At 46.3% G+C, this 17,624-nt stretch overlaps 1 protein-coding gene across 2 annotated transcripts in view; it reads left to right on the forward strand.

Annotated features, from left to right (window-relative positions):
- The window catches only part of NRP2 (neuropilin 2), a 242,194-nt gene that overhangs the window by 71,201 nt on the left and 153,369 nt on the right, over positions 1-17,624 (forward strand). The window lies entirely within an intron of this gene.

Below are 17,624 nucleotides of genomic sequence, written 5' to 3' on the forward strand. Positions count from 1 at the left end.
AAGAGGGTACATAATTACATCTCCATCAATAGTCAAAATGTGTTTGCTATTAGCTCTTCTTATAACAGCCATTATTTTCTGGGTGTGTTCTGACGTGATTTGATTATATTTATAGCCCTCCTTTCTTCCAAGGGAGCTCAAGGGAGCCTTCGTGGTTCTGTTATCTCCATTGTAGTCTCGTAGAAACTCTGTGAGGCATATTAGGCTGAAAGATCGTGGCTGGCGCAAGCGGAGCTTCGATGGTGAGTGGGATTTTGAACCTGGACTTTTCCAGTCTGTTAGAATTCTCTGAGTGTGTCAACAAGCATATAGATTAGGGCTGCCATATCTTGAAGAGCAAAAAAAGAGGATAGCCCGAGCCGGGGAAGGAGGTGTGTGGGAATGTGGGGCTGCCTCCATGCTCGTGGGGCTGCTTCTTTCGCTGGCTCGGGCTGGCAGCGTCCACGGCGTGTGGAGCAGCCTGAGCCCAAGCCCGAAAAACCTGGACATTTCCTTTAAAATGTAAAAAACCCACCCGGATGGGCATGTTGGCCCCCCAAAAGAGGACATGTCTGGGTTTTCCCAAACATATGGCAACCCTGATGTAGGTACTATCACAGGAATCTTTGCCAGTTGTATCTGTGACCACCCTGTTCACATTTGCTGAGGAGGGTCAAGGAAGCACAGCAAAAACATGTTGTGCAGTTTAGGCTGTGGAAGTGGAGAATATTCTGTGAAAGGGTAAAAGGCAAAGGACCCCTGACAGTTAAGTCCAGTCGCGAACGGCTCTGAGGTTGAGGCGCTCATCTCGCTTTACTGACCGAGGGAGCTGACGTTTGTCCTCAGACAGTTTTTCTGGGTCATGTGGCCAGCATGACTAAGCCACTTCTGGCGAAACCAGAGCAGCGCACAGAAACGCCGTTTACCGTCCCGCCAGAGCGGTACCTACTTATCTACTTGCACTTTGGTGTGCTTTCGAACTGCTAGGTTGGCAGGAGCAGGGACCGAGCAACAGGAGCTCACCCCGTCACAGAGATTCGAACCACCGACCTTCTGATTGGCAAGCCCAAGAGGCTCAGTGGTTTAGACCACAGCGCCACCCGCACTCTGTGAAAGGGGGCCGACTGCTAAAAGTCTTCTGGCGCTGTAAAGTTCTTCTCTGAATTAAAATCTCCCTGTTCCTCCGAAGTGTTCTGTGACAGGGAACTGGCCCTGTATATGATGAGGACGTTATTTTGAACTGGCCTGTCATCAATCCGTTGCCTTGGTACTGTTCAGAGGTGAACATTCATATAATATTTTATTGTGGGTTTCCCCCCCTCCCCATCTTTTCAGTGATCAGGTGCTAGTGAGCAGTGACAGTGCAATGAAATAGAAAGCAAAGTCCAATTTTCTCCACAAATGGATTGGAGTAGCACTAGGAAGGTGCAAATATGGTTTCACGAGGCGCCATATCTCTCTGAGATTCGCGTTTTCAAATGTGACTAGAGGATGGGGCCTGTTCTTTTTTATGTTACAGAATGCAGAATAATGTGGAAATAGTAGCATTCTGTGACGTATATTTGATTTGTTTTATTAGAAGCTCTTAGTTTTGGTCCTGTTCGGTTCCTGAAGAGTTCTTGTAACGAAAGAGCACTTTCGTGGGTTCTGTAGATGCAAATAGCATTAACCAGCCACGTATTACTCAGGAATGACAAGTTGCAGAAAACCCCGAAGACGTGTGGTATTGTACCATGTCTCCATATACCGCATTGCTGAACTGTTTCCCAAATGTGTCCCATGTGAGAGAGAAGAGCAGTCTTTTCCTCTTTTGCCCAACTCTGTAGGATTTTGGCAGCAGTGCCCCTGGAGCACAGCCTAACAGAGGGATGGAGGGAATTTGGAAGGAAAGTAATCAGCCGCAAAGGAAAAATGAAAGAGGAGCTATTCCTTCCCTCCCTCCTCTCTCTCTCTCTCTCTCTCTCTCTCTCTCTCTCTAAACTGAATTGAAAATGAAATTTCATGAGACAAAATTAAAGCGATGTTTAATGACGCCCTCGTTCTGATTTCTATCATGCCCATGTGCAGCCTCCTTTAAATCTGCACATGAATAGGTCTGATTCCACATGCCTTGTGGGTGGATTCTGTTTACAGTGGTACCTCGGGTTACAGACGCTTCAGGTTACAGACTCCACTAACCCAGAAATATTACCTCGGGTTAAGAACTTTGCTTCAGGACAAGAACAGAAATTGCAGTGCGGCTGCAGCGGGAGGCCCCATTAGCTAAAGTGGTACCTCAGGTTAAGAACAGTTTCAGGTTAAGAACGGACCTCCAGAACGAATTAAGTTCTTAACCCAAGGTACCCCTGTACTGCAATTTGCCACAATTGCTGTCTTGAGTCAACAGGGGGATTTTACTGCTTCTCCAGATTTCTGACCAGGTGCAAAAAAATGTGGCAAAACTCACCATTTTGCAGGATGATAAATAGAGGGACTGGCATACCAAGTGGCCACAGAGAGGCATCATGGTCAGTTGTTCCTTGGTAAACAGCTATTTGCCATTGCTTCAACAACTCAAAACTTCTGATAACTCCACAGTAAACTGAAGGAATGATGGTAAGGTTGAGTTCATCATTGTTACGCAGCATGTTTATGGTGAGTTTACTTTGTGGAGTTTTTTTATTTATGTTGTTTGTCATTGTCAGGGGTTCAGGAGCAGAGGCAAGGGCAAGGGAGGAAACAGAGAGCGAGGGAGAGGAGGCAGAAGAAAAGATGAGTGATGACGACGACCCGAGATCTCCGAGTCTTTCCAGTGAATCAGAAGATTCACAGAAAGGAGCACCAGTGGCCAGGGCAAGGGGGGAGCCTAGGGGGACACCCCAGGAAGATAGAGCCAGAGGGGACTCAGAGGGGAGCAGTTGGAAATCAGGACCAGCGTCACCGCCAGAGAGCAGGGAAGAGGAAGGGCGCCAGGGATCAAGCGCTGGCAGCTCACAACAGGGGGGAGGGCACGAGTCAGGAGTGGCCACACCTCCATCGGGGAGCGAAGAAACGGTCAGACGGAAGGTGGAAGGTTGGGCGCGCGTGCCAAGTTCAAATGCACAGGAAGGTGGCGCAGTAGGCAGCCCGGAAAGGGAGCCAGGTCCTAAAGCCCGCCGAAAGGAGGGAGAAGAGTCAGGGGGGTCAGCGTCAGCGTCAGAGGAATCCCGGAAGGAAGAGACCCCGGGGGGCAGAGGGACCCAGAGAAGAACAGTCAGGCGGAAAAGGTGGAGCAAGGCTAGGATATTAAGTTGGTGTACAAGGGGCGGAGACTCAGATGGGGCTTCGCCGATCTAACCATGAGACGTAGAGTTGCACGCAGCAGCTTGAGAATGGAAACTGTAACTCAATAAAGACTTTTATTTAATGATCGCTGGCTAGCGTGATCCTCTGTGAGCTAGGATCTGGAAGCAGCTCTGACAGTCATTAACAGGGTGTGGTTGGGGGAAGACTTGGGAGCATACTCGCCAACATTTCTCTGATGAAAATAGGGACATCCTGTTCAATAATAATAATGAAAACGATGACAATGATTATGATATCCCCCATCTGACTGGGTTCCCCCAGCCACTCTGGATGGCTTCCAACACATATAAAAACAGAATAAAACCTTAAACATTAGAAAAACTTCCCTTCACAGAGCTGCCTTCAGCTGGCTCGGGGGTCGGATAACTCCATACCCTCCAATATTTCTCTGATGGAAACGGGGACGTCCTAAGGAAAAGCGGGACATTCCGAGGTCAAATCAGAAACTGGGACGGCTTCTGTAAATCTGGGACTGTCCCTGGAAAATTGGGACACTTGGAGGGTCTGTTGGGATACCCTTACTCTCTTGTCTTGCCCTAGATTACGAGAAAGAAGGGCTCTACACATACCTGTGTAATCGTCGGAGGTCACATGTGTATTAGAGACTGCCTCTTCTCCACCCTGTGTTCCAGAGGTCAGAATATGGATGTTCTCTCATGTGATGTGGCGTTGGGGAAATGCTGGATAGTACAGAAATGTAATTACCTATATAGCTTAGGGGGAAGAATCAGGCATCCTGTTTTACCCTGATACGGTATTAACAGGATTAAGAGGAGGATATTGCCAGGTCTCCTCCTTGCACTAAAAAAGCCATGGGTGCATTCATTTTCCACTCAGAGCCTGCAGAAAGGTAAAGGTAAAGGGACCCCTGACCATTAGGTTCAGTCGTGGCCGACTCTGGGGTTGCAGCGCTCATCTCGCTTTATTGGCCAAGGGAGCTGGCGTACAGCTTCCGGGTCATGTAGCCAGCATGACTAAGCTGCTTCTGGCGAACCAGAGCAGCGCACGGAAACGCCGTTTAGCGGTTCCTATTTATCTACTTGCACTTTGACGTGCTTTTGAACTGCTAGGTTGGCAGGAGCAGGGACCAAGCAACGGGAGCTCACCCCGTCGCAGGGATTCAAACCACCGACCTTCTGATCGGCAAGTCCTAGGCTCTGTGGTTTAACCCACAGGTGTATCTGGGTGGGGATACTGGATGGCATCTCCCGTATCTTGCGCTCCTTGATGGAGGATAGACGGTGACTGGATGGGGAGATGGGAGGAGCGCAAAGTCTCACTTGCACCATAAAGAATATGGTGCACATGTCCTCGAACATGCATTCTAAGAGGTGATGTGGGAGAACAGTGCTGGATGTTTTGCCCTGTGAGGTCCCTTCACGCACAGATGCCTCACCTACATGGGTAAAGTAGACTGTGCCTCAGATCTTTCGTCAAAACATGTCGCATTCTGAAGACTGAATTGCATGCATATTTACTGAATTCTCCGTAATTCATTTTGCTATGGGCACAACCAAAACCCAACCCTGACCACTTGACGTTCTTCTGGCGACTGGTTGAGGAAGAGAGGTAAGGGGGCAGCGCACCGCCCCTGGCAGCGCGATCCCGGTGGGGTGCCATCGCGGCTGCCCCCCCCCCGCGCGCTGGGCGCCACGCCCCTGCAGGAGACATGCCATGCCCCCAGGATGCGCGCCACCCCGCCTGCTCTCCACCCCCCAGTGCCGGAGCATGAAGCTCTGCCACTGCCTCTGGCTTCTGAAATCTGTGAGGGCATTGCCCATGTACTGGCCTGTGGGCTAGAAGTTTACTTTTAAAAAAGGAAGCCCTGAGATATTTCACGATTCTGGATACTGCCTAATTCTGTGCTGGCACAGTACTGTACAAAGCGCAGAACACACACCACACTCTTGGAGTGTGGCATACAGCGTTTGGCACTATCACATGTTTTGATGCCCTTTGATCCAGCTCTGACTGCAAAATTGAGAAGTGCAAACAGTTATCAGAAACTTGGAAGATTAAGGTTTAACTGGTACCTAGTACCTTAATCTTTCTGTTTTCTGTTGCTTATCTGACGCGGGCTTAGTCTCCGACAATATATGTCAGAACAAATCTCTGCTCTATTTCAGTCTCTCTTGCAAACTTCCTGCGTGACCTTGGGCGAAATACTGACCTCGTCTTCTTTCCTCCCTCGACAGGGGTCTTGCGAGGATAAACTCGCTCATGTTTGCCATGGGCTCAGTTAAGGCAGCGACAAGTGCCACAGAAATAAATGTTTGCTGATAAAAGTAATAACAACAAATGGCTGGAAAAGTTGGGATACACATTTGTGTGGCTTGCTCCCTTCCACGAGATAACAAGGCTATGTAATTTCTGGAGACAGGGTAACTGAAATAATAGGGCACATCTTATCTCATTTCTCCTCCTGCATGTGAGCAGTAAACTGTGAAGCACTAGAAAAGGCTATATTTCATGGGAGATCTTTAGCAGCAGTTGGCTTTTTTATACTTTTACCAGCGAAGACGGATGGGAAGCGTTAAGGAAGAATGGGTTAAGGCAGACTTTAGGAAAGCTGATGCAAGCAAGTCCTGATTTTCCTACAGCTGTGTTTTCAAAAGTGAAGGCCAAGGGTGAGCATCTGGAGGTAGAGAAGGTGCGAAGAGGGTTGTTAAACTTCTCATTTTTGTCTAAGCAGTGTGAGTTCAGTGTGTCAACCCGCTCTTGTGTAGGAGCTTCTTCTTTAAAAATAAAATAAAATGGCTGGTGGTTCAGTTTTAATTTTCCGTTGAGCAGCGTTTGCAGCTGGAGCAGCTGGAAGATTAGGAGAGGAATCTGACTTGCCTTTGCCTCTGACCAAGCACCTTTTGCGGAGAGCAGAAAAGGGATCCACGTGATGCCATTTTTGATGTCGTCAATAACACCTGGAGGAAGACCTTTCATTGCCTACAGACAGCCACCCAATCTTAAACAACTCCTAACCCACAATAATACTACAACCAGACTTAACACGGACACTGGCACCAGAGCCTGCAATAAACCCAGATGCCAACTTTGCTGCCACATACACCCGGACAACACCATTACTGGCCCCAACAACATCACACATACCATCTCGGGACTATTCAATTGCTCATCATCTAACATTGTGTATGGCATCAAATGCCAACAGTGTCCTTCAGCTCTCTATATTGGACAAACAGGCCAAACCTTACGCCAAAGAATAAATGGACATAAATCTGACATCAAGAATCACAAAACAGAGAAACCAGTAGGAGAACACTTCAATCTCCCAGGACATTCTATACAAGATCTCAAAGTAGCTGTTTTACTACAAAGGAATTTCAGAAATAGACTGGAAAGAGAAGCTGCTGAATTGCAACTCATTACCAAACTTAAAACCATGGAGACACCTGGTTTGAACAAAGACATTGGATTCTTATCCCATTATACATGACTAAGCCATTTCTCACCTTCTCACCCCTTGCCTTTTCCTGTAAGACCTATTACAGTCGTTAAGAGTCGTCAGCAGGCTCATCTCAGCTATCTCCCATTCCCACCACCCTTCTGAGTAATACCCCTCCCCACCTTCTCACTATATAGAAGGATCTGGCAACTTCTGTTTCAGTGTATCTGAAGAAGTGTGCTTGCACACGAAAGCTCATACCAAGAACTAACTTAGTTGGTCTTAAAGGTGCTACTGGAAGGATTTTTTTATTTTGACTATGGCAGACCAACACGGCTACCTATCTGTAACTGGAACCTGGTATTCCAGATTTATCATTGCGCAGGCAATATGATCTGCCTATAAATATGGTTTCATTATTGTGAACCACTTTGAGAATCGTTACGGTTGAAAACTGCTTTACAAGTATGGTAAAATAAGCAGATAAAAGACCCCCAGTTGATCTCTCTGTTGAATGACATTTAATTATGCAAGCTGGCAGTTTGGTTCAAGACAGGTTGTTCCATTCATTACACATTCTTTACATGAACTGAGTTTCCAAAATTGTTTTTAGGGTTGTTACATCAGATTTATCTTTATCTTATGCTTGGTTGTGCAAGAAAAGAACCAAGGGAGCCATATTTCAGGTTACAGTTGGGGTTCAAAGACCTGCTTTCCAACATAGAATATTAAATTCTATATGCGTTTTTGTGGTTTCTTTTCATGTGGTCAGTTATCCTGAAGTGGAATGAAGGTGAGAAAAGAGGCCTATGGGTTCCTCTCTCAACTTCCAAGTTCTGATTTCCATTTGGACTACGTGGCACCATATCAAAGATCTGAAGACAACAGTTTAGCCATTGTGCTTGGCTATATAATTCTTGCCAATAAGCCCTGAATGTGTGGGAAAGATTTCAGTTCATTTGCAAGAGAATAGTGTGTTTCTTTTTATTTTTCTTGGGTGATGCGCTAGAACCAAGCTGAAATGAAGTGACGGGTTTTCTCCTGAGTGCTATAAACTGGAGCAACAAATAAATGGCTTTGTTTGTTTGTTTGTTTCCTTTATTTTTGCCTAGAATGTTTTCAGGGCTAATGGAGAAAACAGAGGAATGAATTTCTGGGAAATGGATAAGTGTTAGCCACAAGAGATGGAAGAGACATTAGAAGTGGCTTGCTCTGAATAAGAAGAAAACAGAGTATCAGAATTATTTTCTCTGAAGAGAATTTCTGTGTAATAAAATTGGGATATGGATATGCTTTCCTAGTTAAAAGCATGAAACACGTTGGGTTCTGTTCTTCAAGAGCCCACTGTGACGTGTGTCCATGGAGGAATGTTCCATTGTCCTTCACTGTGTGACCTCTTCTCCAGAATATTTTTTTTGGGAGGTGTTTTTCCCTTCAAAGAAAAAAGTAGTTGATAAAGGCAGCCTTGTAAATAAGCCTAAAGAAGTTACTAGCCTGCAGCATTTATTTTTTTTTAACCAGTCTGCATTTCCATGATGGCTGCAAAAGAGGAGACACTTCTTTCAGGATAAAGGTAAAGGGACCCCTGACCGTTAGGTCCTGTCGTGACCGACTCTGGGGTTGCGGCGCTCATCTCGCTTTATTGGCCGAGGGAGTCGGCGTACAGCTTCCGAGTCATGTGGCCAGCATGACTAAGCCACTTCTGGTGAACCAGAGCAGCGCACGGAAACGCCGTTAACCTTCCCGCCGGAGCGGTACCTATTTATCTACTTGCACTTTGACATGCTTTTGAACTGCAAGGTTGGCAGGAGCTGGGACCGAGCAACAGTCATTGCAGTCAGGATTTGATCTCAGCTGATCTCAGTGCTTTGTATCTTGGTCCTATCAGTCACAGAGTGGAACATATTCCATAATTGCTGCCCAGCCAGAGTCTTTCCTGCTGTGGGTTAGCTGTGATTTGTTTGTTTTTTGCTTCATGTTTTGACCAGAGTTCTTCTGAGCACACCTGTTATGTACTGAGTTGAATAGGATCCAAAATGCAGCAGTCTGATTGGTCCTAGAACAATAGGATTCAGAATGCAGCAGTCTGATTGGTCCTAGAACAATAGCATCCAGAATGCAGCAGTCTGATTGGTCCACAGGAGCCACCCAATCCAGCTCCTGGTGGAAGTGAATCCGTAACCTGATTGGCCTACAGGAGAATCCCAGAATTAGCCAATCACTTGGGTCCCATTGTGTAAATAATGTATATAAAGCAGACATTCTGGGGGAACTTCCATTCCTCCTCACCACTATGAGCTGAATAAAGAGCATGAAATCCACTCTAGACTCTGAGTATATTTCAACACCCTCCTAATTGCTGAGAAATCACAGCTATTCACCTTCCAGCTAGAGGAGGAGCAGTAGGTGGAGAAGAATAGCTCCAGGCAAGCTTGAACCTCTTGCACTCTTTACTTTGAAAAGTAAGCACCAGTTTTAACCAATGGCTCTGCAGTTTTTACTTGAACTGAGCTGTCTCGTGATTGGCCGAGTTAGCTTTGGATCCCATCATGGAACAAAGTTACCCCACCCAGCAATGGGTGAACTGAATCATAGTTTTTTGAAAACAGAAAATAAAATAAAAGTAGTTCCCTCTCCTTTGCAGACTGAGAAATGAAAACAAAACCATATGAGCACTAGGAAATACCCTATTTTGATGTGGTTTTGCAGAGTGACATCAGTGTGTGTGTTTGTAAAAGCTAAAACACGAAGCAGCAATCATTGCATGTTGAAAACAAACTGGGATATTTGCCCAGGCTTTGGGAATGAAAGGGTTCTTTCCTCCTTCTCCCCATTTTTTTTTCCTCCTGGAGAAAATGCACATAATCTCTACCCAGGTGCTAGACAGCATCCTCTGTCAGCAGTAATTTCATGACAGAGGCTGTCTCTCACCATGCAGATCTCTTTAGGAGTGTGTTAAAAATATATATTGAAGAATTTTGAGTGAATGAAGACTGCAGGAGCTGGACAAAAAAACAAGGGAGAGAAAAAGGAGCTGTGTTTACATAAATGCCACATTTGGTATATATTGGACATTGAGATCATTATCCACCCCCCACCCCCCATCTCATCTCTCTGATATATTTAGCTTTTCACATACTTATCTTTTTTTTTTTTTTTAAGGAAGGTAGGAGGAAGCCTGCTTCTCCAGGCCCCACACTTGCTGTCCTGAGGGTCCTTTATCCCCACATTTGTAGGAGATTTGCCTCCTGCCTATGCAATGGAAGTGAGTCACAATATCCTGTATGCTTCAGTTCCATTTTTTAAAAGGATGGTACAAATTAGTGGTGATTAATCTGAACCCCACTGAAACCATTGGGACTTAACTTTACAGTGGTACCTCAGGATGCGATTGGGATCCGTTCCGGAGCCCCGTTCGCATCCTGAACAGAACGTAAGACGCGACAGCGCATCTGCGGGTAGCGTTTTGCTTCTTCCGCGCATAACGTCATTTTGACCGTCTGCGCATGCACGAGCAGCGAAACCCGGAAGTAACAAGCTCTGTTACTTCCGGGTAGCCACGGAGCGCAACCCGAAAGTGCTCAACCTGAAGCGTATTTATCCCGAGGTATGACTGTAGTTAAGGGACGCGGGTGGCGCTGTGGGTTAAACCACAGAGCCTAGGACTTGCTGATCAGAAGGTCGGCGGTTCGAATCCCCGTGACGGGGTGAGCTCCCGTTGCTCGGTCCCTGCTCCTGCCAACCTAGCAGTTCGAAAGCACTCTTAAGTGCAAGTAGATAAATAGGTACCGCTCCGGCGGGAAGGTAAACAGCGTTTCCATGTGCTGCTCTGGTTTGCCTGAAGCGGCTTAGTCCTGCTGGCCACATGACCCGGAAGCTGTACGCCGGCTCCCTCGGCCAATAAAGCGAGATGAGTGCCGCAACCCCAGAGTCGGTCACGACTAGACCTAATGGTCAGGGGTCCCTTTACCTTACATATGACTGTAGTTGGTTTGGAGGCCCTGTGTTTTATTGATAGCTCCCCAAATCTCGACTGTTGTTATTGTTGCTGTTGAATACAGTGGTACCTCGGGTTAAGAACTTAATTCGTTCTGGAGGTCTGTTCTTAACCTGAAACTGTTCTTAACCTGAAGCACCACTTTAGCTAATGGGGCCTCCCGTTGCCACTGCACCGCCGGAGCACGATTTCTGTTCTCATCCTGAAGCAAAGTTCTTAACCCAAGGTAATATTTCTGGGTTAGCGGAGTCTTTAACCTGAAGCATATGTAACCTGAAGCATATGTAACCCGAGGTACCACTGTACAGTGGTACTTCGGGTTAAGTACTTAATTCGTTCTGGAGGTCCGTTCTTAACCTGAAACTGTTCTTAACCTGAAGCACCACTTTAGCTAATGGGGTCTCCCGCTGCCGCTGCACCGCCGGAGCACGATTTCTGTTCTCATCTTGAAGCAAAGTTCTTAACCTGAAGCACTATTTCTGGGTTAGCGGAGTATGTAACCTGAAGCGTATGTAACCTGAAACGTATGTAACCTGAAGCGTATGTAACCCGAGGTACCACTGTACTTTGTGTGTTGCTGGGCTGAGCTGTGGTATGAATACTAGTTTTGGTGACCCTTCTGCATATTAATTTCCATATGCCTGTGCAACCGTTTGTTGTTGAGAATTGGCTTCTCTGCAGTAGGAGAGATGTGAGGATATAGCCAGTGTGTAATCTAGCTATGTAGCAAATCGATGATAAAATCTGGCTTTCCTTCTGCGCGTAAACTGTCAATCAGCAGATTTTTAAAATCTTAATGTTTCAATTAGAATTGGGGGTGGGGAATCTAAATCATGCCTTCTGCTGGTTTTGAGGTTTGTTGACAAATATGGAAAGCACATACAAATAATCAAAATAGTCGGAAGATCAAGCAGATGGATTTGTCTTACCAGTGCTAATAACATCACCACCAAAAACAACAACTTCACATTCCCAAAATGCACCCAGTGTCTGAAGGCCTTTTTTAAAAAAAAACAAAGTACCTAACAAAAACACACAATAAATGACAAACCATGTGTCTACCGTGGAGTTCACTGGGGTTACGTCCTGGTAAATGGGCATAGGGTTGCAGGCTATTAGTCCTATTCAGTGCTCTTTTTTCTGGGGGGTACGCAGGGGTACGCCTACCCCTAAACATTTTGTGAATCTTAAGTTTGGCCTCATTGAGGGGAAATATTTCAATAGGCAGCATCTTAAAAAGCAGAGACATCACCTTGCCAACAAAGGTCCGTATAGTAAAAGCTATGGTTTTCCTAGTAGTGATGTATGGAAGTGAGAGCTGGACCATAAAGAAGGCTGATCGCCGAAGAATTGATGCTTTTGAATTATGGTGCTGGAGGAGACTCTTGAGAGTCCCATGGACTGCAAGAAGATCAAACCTCTCCATTCTGAAGGAAACCAGCCCTGAGTGCTCACTGGAAGGACAGATCGTGAAGCTGAGGCTCCAATACTTTGGCCACCTCATGAGAAGAGAAGACTCCCTGGAAAAGACCCTGATGTTGGGAAAGATGGAGGGCACTAGGAGAAGGGGACGACAGAGGACGAGATGGTTGGATAGTGTTCTCGAAGCTACCAACATGAGTTTGACCAAACTGCGGGAGGCAGTGGAAGACAGGCGTGCCTGGCATGCTCTGGCCCATGGGGTCACGAAGAGTTGTAAACAACTAAACAACTAAACAACAACAACAACAACATTTCAATAGGAGTTGTTTGGTGGTGATTTGTTGCAAATCAATTTGGTGGTGATTTGCAATAAATGACAAACCATGTGTCTACTGTGGAGTTCACTTTGGTTACGTCCTGGTAAGTGGGCATAGGGTTGCAGGCTAATAGTCCTATTCAGTGCTTTTTTTCCGGGGGGGGGGGGCTATGCAGGGGTACGCATACCCCTAAACATTTTGTGAATCTTAAGTTTGGCCTCATTGAGGGGCAATATTTCAGTAGGAGTAGGAAAACGAGAGTACCCCTAAACATTTTTAAAGGAAAAAAAGCACTGGTCCTATTGTGGATACAGCAGTTGTGAGGTTTGGTTTCAGGTTTCTAGTGCTGATGTGAGGATACATATATCATCACCTCATGTCATCATGAGGACACCCCCCCCCCCACTCAGCGCTTGCAGAACAGCAGGTATCACCATTCCATGGAGAAACCAGATAAGGAATGACTCTCCTCCTTTTTTTGGAGAGGATTCTTGATTATAGATTGGCGGCAGTTTCAAGTCTGCATTAGCTTGGGGGTGGGTGTTCCTTCCACATGCTGTACTTTAGATCTAATGGTAAGTAGCTAGTGCATTTTGTTCCTTTACTCTGAGACCAGTGTCTGATTGTCCCTAATGAGCACTTCCAGATTGTATGGCAGGAAATTTAGTACTTCCTTAAAAAGGTACTTAAGTCTCAGCACACTCTCCTCTATGATTTCTGGACGGCCAAGGCTGTACGTTGTCTTCCCTCTTGCCTGCACCACCACACCAAACCTGTTTGCAAAATGAATTTGCTCGCTTATCGCTATTACTCATTTTCAAGAAGGATCCTTAGGATTCCAGAGAGTGCCCCGAGGCCATCAATTGCCCAGTCCCCAAACTAAAGCAAGGTTGTCTGCCTGAATGAGGCCTGTGATTTAGCAGCGGGGCAGCCTTCCAGAGTAGAGAAACTCCTTGTTCAGGAGCAGCTTCATGTTGACTCTTGATGGCAGGTAATGCACACTTCCTGAACTTAACTACTACTGTTGTTGTTGTTTAGTTGTTTAGTCGTTAGTTGTTTAGTGTTGTTTAGTCGTTTAGTCGTGACCCCATGGACCAGAGCACACCAGGCACTCCTGTCTTCCACTGCCTCCCGCAGTTTGGTCAAACTCAAGTTGATAGCTTCAAGAACACTGTCGAACCATCTCGTCCTCTGTTGTCCCCTTCTCCTTGTGCCCTCCATCTTTCCCAGCATCAGGGTCTTTTCCAGACAGTCTTCTCTTCTCATGAGGTGGCCAAAGTATTGGAGTCTCAGCTTCAGGATCTGTAATTCCAGTGAGCACTCAGGGCTGATTTTCTTCAGAATGTAGAGGTTTGATCTTCTTGTAGTCCATGGGACTCTCAAGAGTCTCCTCCAGCACCAGCTTAACTACTAGTGTTGCAGAATTGGGGCAGTTAGGTCATTTTAGATTCTGGACTTAAGGGTCTTAGTGAGGTCAGGGTGGGACTTTCCCCCATGGTTATGTGCATTACTCTGGTAACTTCCAAATGTTGCAAGCCATCTCTGCTGCATTTGGTGCTCATTCTACTGTGGGGGTACCTGGACGTCTGCCCCAAAGTGTTGTCCTGCTGTCTCCTATCCTTTCTAGAGAGCCAGTGTGGTGTGAGAGCCAGCGTGGTGTAGTGGTTAAGAGCGGTAGACTCGTAATCTGGTGAACCGGGTTCGCGTCTCCGCTCCTCCACATGCAGCTGCTGGGTGACCTTGGGCTAGTCACACTTCTCTGAAGTCTCTCAGCCCCGCTCACCTCACAGAGTGTTTGTTGTAGGGGAGGAAGGGAAAAAGGAGATTGTTAGCCGCTTTGAGACTCCTTCGGGTAGTGATAAAGCGGGATATCAAATCCAAACTCTTCTTCTTTCTAGTAGCTTCCCATCTTGAGTGTGCCACTCAACTGAGGGCCATCCCTTGTAACGTAGAGCAGACTGCCCTTCTTCACCCTTCAGGGACATACCTTTTAGGCCCCTGTCCTGGCTGGTGGGTTGGGAGGGAGGAAGAGAGCTGTATCTAATGCTGGGAGATGCTTGCTACTCCAAAGGGTGACCTCTTCTGTCTCTACAGGCTCAGAGCCCAAGTCCTGGGTGGGGATACTTCCTGCTATTGACCAAGCCAGCAATTTCAGAAGATAAATCTCTTAGCGGAGTGTGTGGATTTAACCTATAGATAGAGAGTATATTTGCCTCAGGCATTTGTTTCTGGAGTGAAGCCTGATTAACTCCCAGAAAGGACTGAAATGAGGACTACTCCGTCGGCCAGCCTTTCTCGTAGCACATTGAGTCCCTGTAAGTTTGTTTAGAGTGGTTGTTTGGCATTGTGTGTCTTGCAGGAAAAGGAATGAGTCACATGAGATTTGTTTCTTGTCCAGCAAGCCATTTTCCCTTTCAACTCTTGATTTGCAGATAGAGGATCTTGTGACAAAGCCAGAATCCTGGCAGTGTATCACTTTTCTTTCCTCCTCTGCCCCTTTGAGGAGCAGATTGGTAACATGCTGTTTTAAACAGGTCGACACAATGCAAATAAATACAGGAAGGGAGACTGGCCTTCTCCTGCAAATGATGTTATTGTGAGTGCAAAAGTGCTTACAATATGTATTACATGTTAGTACAAATTGGAGGGGGGGGGACACGGGTGGCGCTGTGGGTTAAACCACAGAGCCTAGGACTTGCCGATCAGAAGGTCAGCGGTTCGAATCCCCGCAACGGGGTGAGCTCCCGTTGCTCGGTCCCTGCTCCTACCAACCTAGCAGTTCGAAAGCACGTCAAAGTGCAAGTAGATAAATAGGAACCGCTCCGGCGGCAAGGTAAACGGTGTTTCTGTGCACTGCTCTGGTTCACCAGAAGGAGCTTAGTCATGCTGGCCACATGACCCGGAAGCTGTACGCTGGCTCCCTTGGCCAATAAAGCGAGATGAGCGCCGCCCGCCCAGAGTTGGTCACAACTGGACCTAATGGTCAGGGGTCCCTTTACCTTTACCTTTACTACAAATTGGAGGGAGGGGAGAGAGGTTTATGTCAGAGAGTCCACTAGACTGCATGGTATTCAGATGAACTGGAAAAAATATGCCAGCAAACTGGTCATGTCTTCACACATGAAAATCCACAGTCTACTCCTTTATTCTGAGGAGAATATCCTCTTTTATCCTCTTGTCATGGATAGTAGAGGGAAATTGATTGATTGTGATCCCAGAAGCCTTCTCACTAGCGCTTTGCTTAGTTTAAAATGAACTTTGTAATTATTGTTGCCTACACAGCTTGCCCAATAACCTTTGCTCCATGAGTGAATTGTTGCCAGCAGTTTTGCGGAAATATTAAGTGAGAGGTTGAAAATATGAGTTATACCCACTCTCATATCAACCTTGATATAGCTAACCAGTCCTATAGGTTTTTCACCCTGTGCTTTATCTGCTAGTTGCTTTCTGTTATCTCAGTATTTTCTAATCAACACCTGTCAAAATGGTTGGTTAGATAATTTGTTCACCTGCATTTCACTTGTTTTATTGCTGTCTCTGGAAGTGTAAAGAAAGTGGTGCTTCAGGTTAAGAACAGTTTCAGGTTAAGAACGGGCCTCCGGAACGAATTAAGTACTTATCCCGAGGTACCACTTTATTAGCTTCTGAATGCAGCTTAGTCACACCGTCCACCCAGGATTGGATTGCACCCTAAGTTTTTACACAGACCTTTTTCTCAAATAATTATATTGATACGTTAGCGTCTGTACAATACCTGCTAAGGACACACACAAAATACAAGTGTATATGAGCAATCTTGCACATTCTGGTTAACACAAGGAACTTGGGGTTTGCTTAGCTGCTGGGATATGATAACTTATCTGTAAGAAGCATATGGCAACACTCTGCAAATCCGAAACCCCACCATGGGCTTCCTTGATAAATTTGTGCGAGACCACAGTGGTTGACAACATGATGAGCATTTGAACGTGGCCCAGGAAAGATCAGTTGTGTGCTTGGAGGCAGAGAACAAAGGCATGGCAAAGGAAGTGAGATCTTCATGATGAGGAGGAAGGAGATCTCTGCTCATCCAGGCCAGGACGGAAGCTTAGGGGAGGGCAGAGAAGAAATTTCCCCTCCTCTGTGCCAGGTCCCAGGCATTGAAGAGGCTCATATTAGGCTTGCTGTTGTCACATGATGGCAGCAGCACTGGCTCAGGATTCAGCAGATACTGTCTTCTCTTAAAAAGGTAAAGGACCCCTGACAGTTAAGTCCAGTCGCGAACGACTCGGGGGTTGCAGCACTCATCTCGCTTTATGGGCTGAGGGAGCTGGCGTTTGTCCACAGACAGTTTTTCTGGGTCATGTGGCCAGCATGACTAAGCCGCTTCTGGCAAAACCAGAGCAGCGCACGGAAACACTGTTTACCTTCCCGCCGGAGTGATACCTATTTATCTACTTGCACTTTGACGTGCTTTCGAACTGCTAGGTTGGCAGGAGCAGGGACCGAGCAACAGGAGCTCACCTGGTAGTGGGGATTCGAACCGCCGACCTTCCAATCGGCAAGTCCTAGACTCTGTGGTTTAGACCACAGCGCCAACCCCAAAACCCCACACTCAGTTGGGGAGTTTTCACCGGCCACCATTAGATTGGGATTAATTGTTATAACCTGCCTTGGCACTTGCAGGTGAAGGGTCAGCAATTTACTGAATAATTATACCACCTGGGATGTTGCCAGTGGTAGCTTGGGTGATCCTCACCGCTGTGGCTGGCAGGGTAGGGCAGAGGGTGTGTCCTCCCCATCAAAACTCTTTCCAGAGCATTGGCAGATTAGGAGTTTGGGGTTGCTTTCTAAACTATAAACTTCTCTGCTGAAATCAAGCCTCAAAAATGAGCTCACTAGTTTCCTGCAGCAAGTTCTGAACATGCCTTTACAGCCACAGCGCTTGAAAATGTGATTTTTAAAATTTTATTTTTAATGAACAACAAGCTTCTATGGCGGATTATGAATGTTGCATGCAAAGATTCAGGAAAGACAAGCAGCTTGGATTATAAAGAAGGGGTGGGGAGCGATTTTTATAGATAAGTAAATAGCAAGGCCCAAAGATTTATGAACTGTAGGAAGAGCGAGAGATCTCTTTGGCTCTGTATGTTTTACAGATTATGATGGCTATAAAACTTTATTCATCACAATAGCTCATTGGGCA

This window comes from Podarcis pityusensis, assembly GCF_964106645.2.
Source record: "Podarcis pityusensis genome assembly, chromosome: 1".
Taxonomy (NCBI): domain Eukaryota; kingdom Metazoa; phylum Chordata; class Lepidosauria; order Squamata; family Lacertidae; genus Podarcis; species Podarcis pityusensis.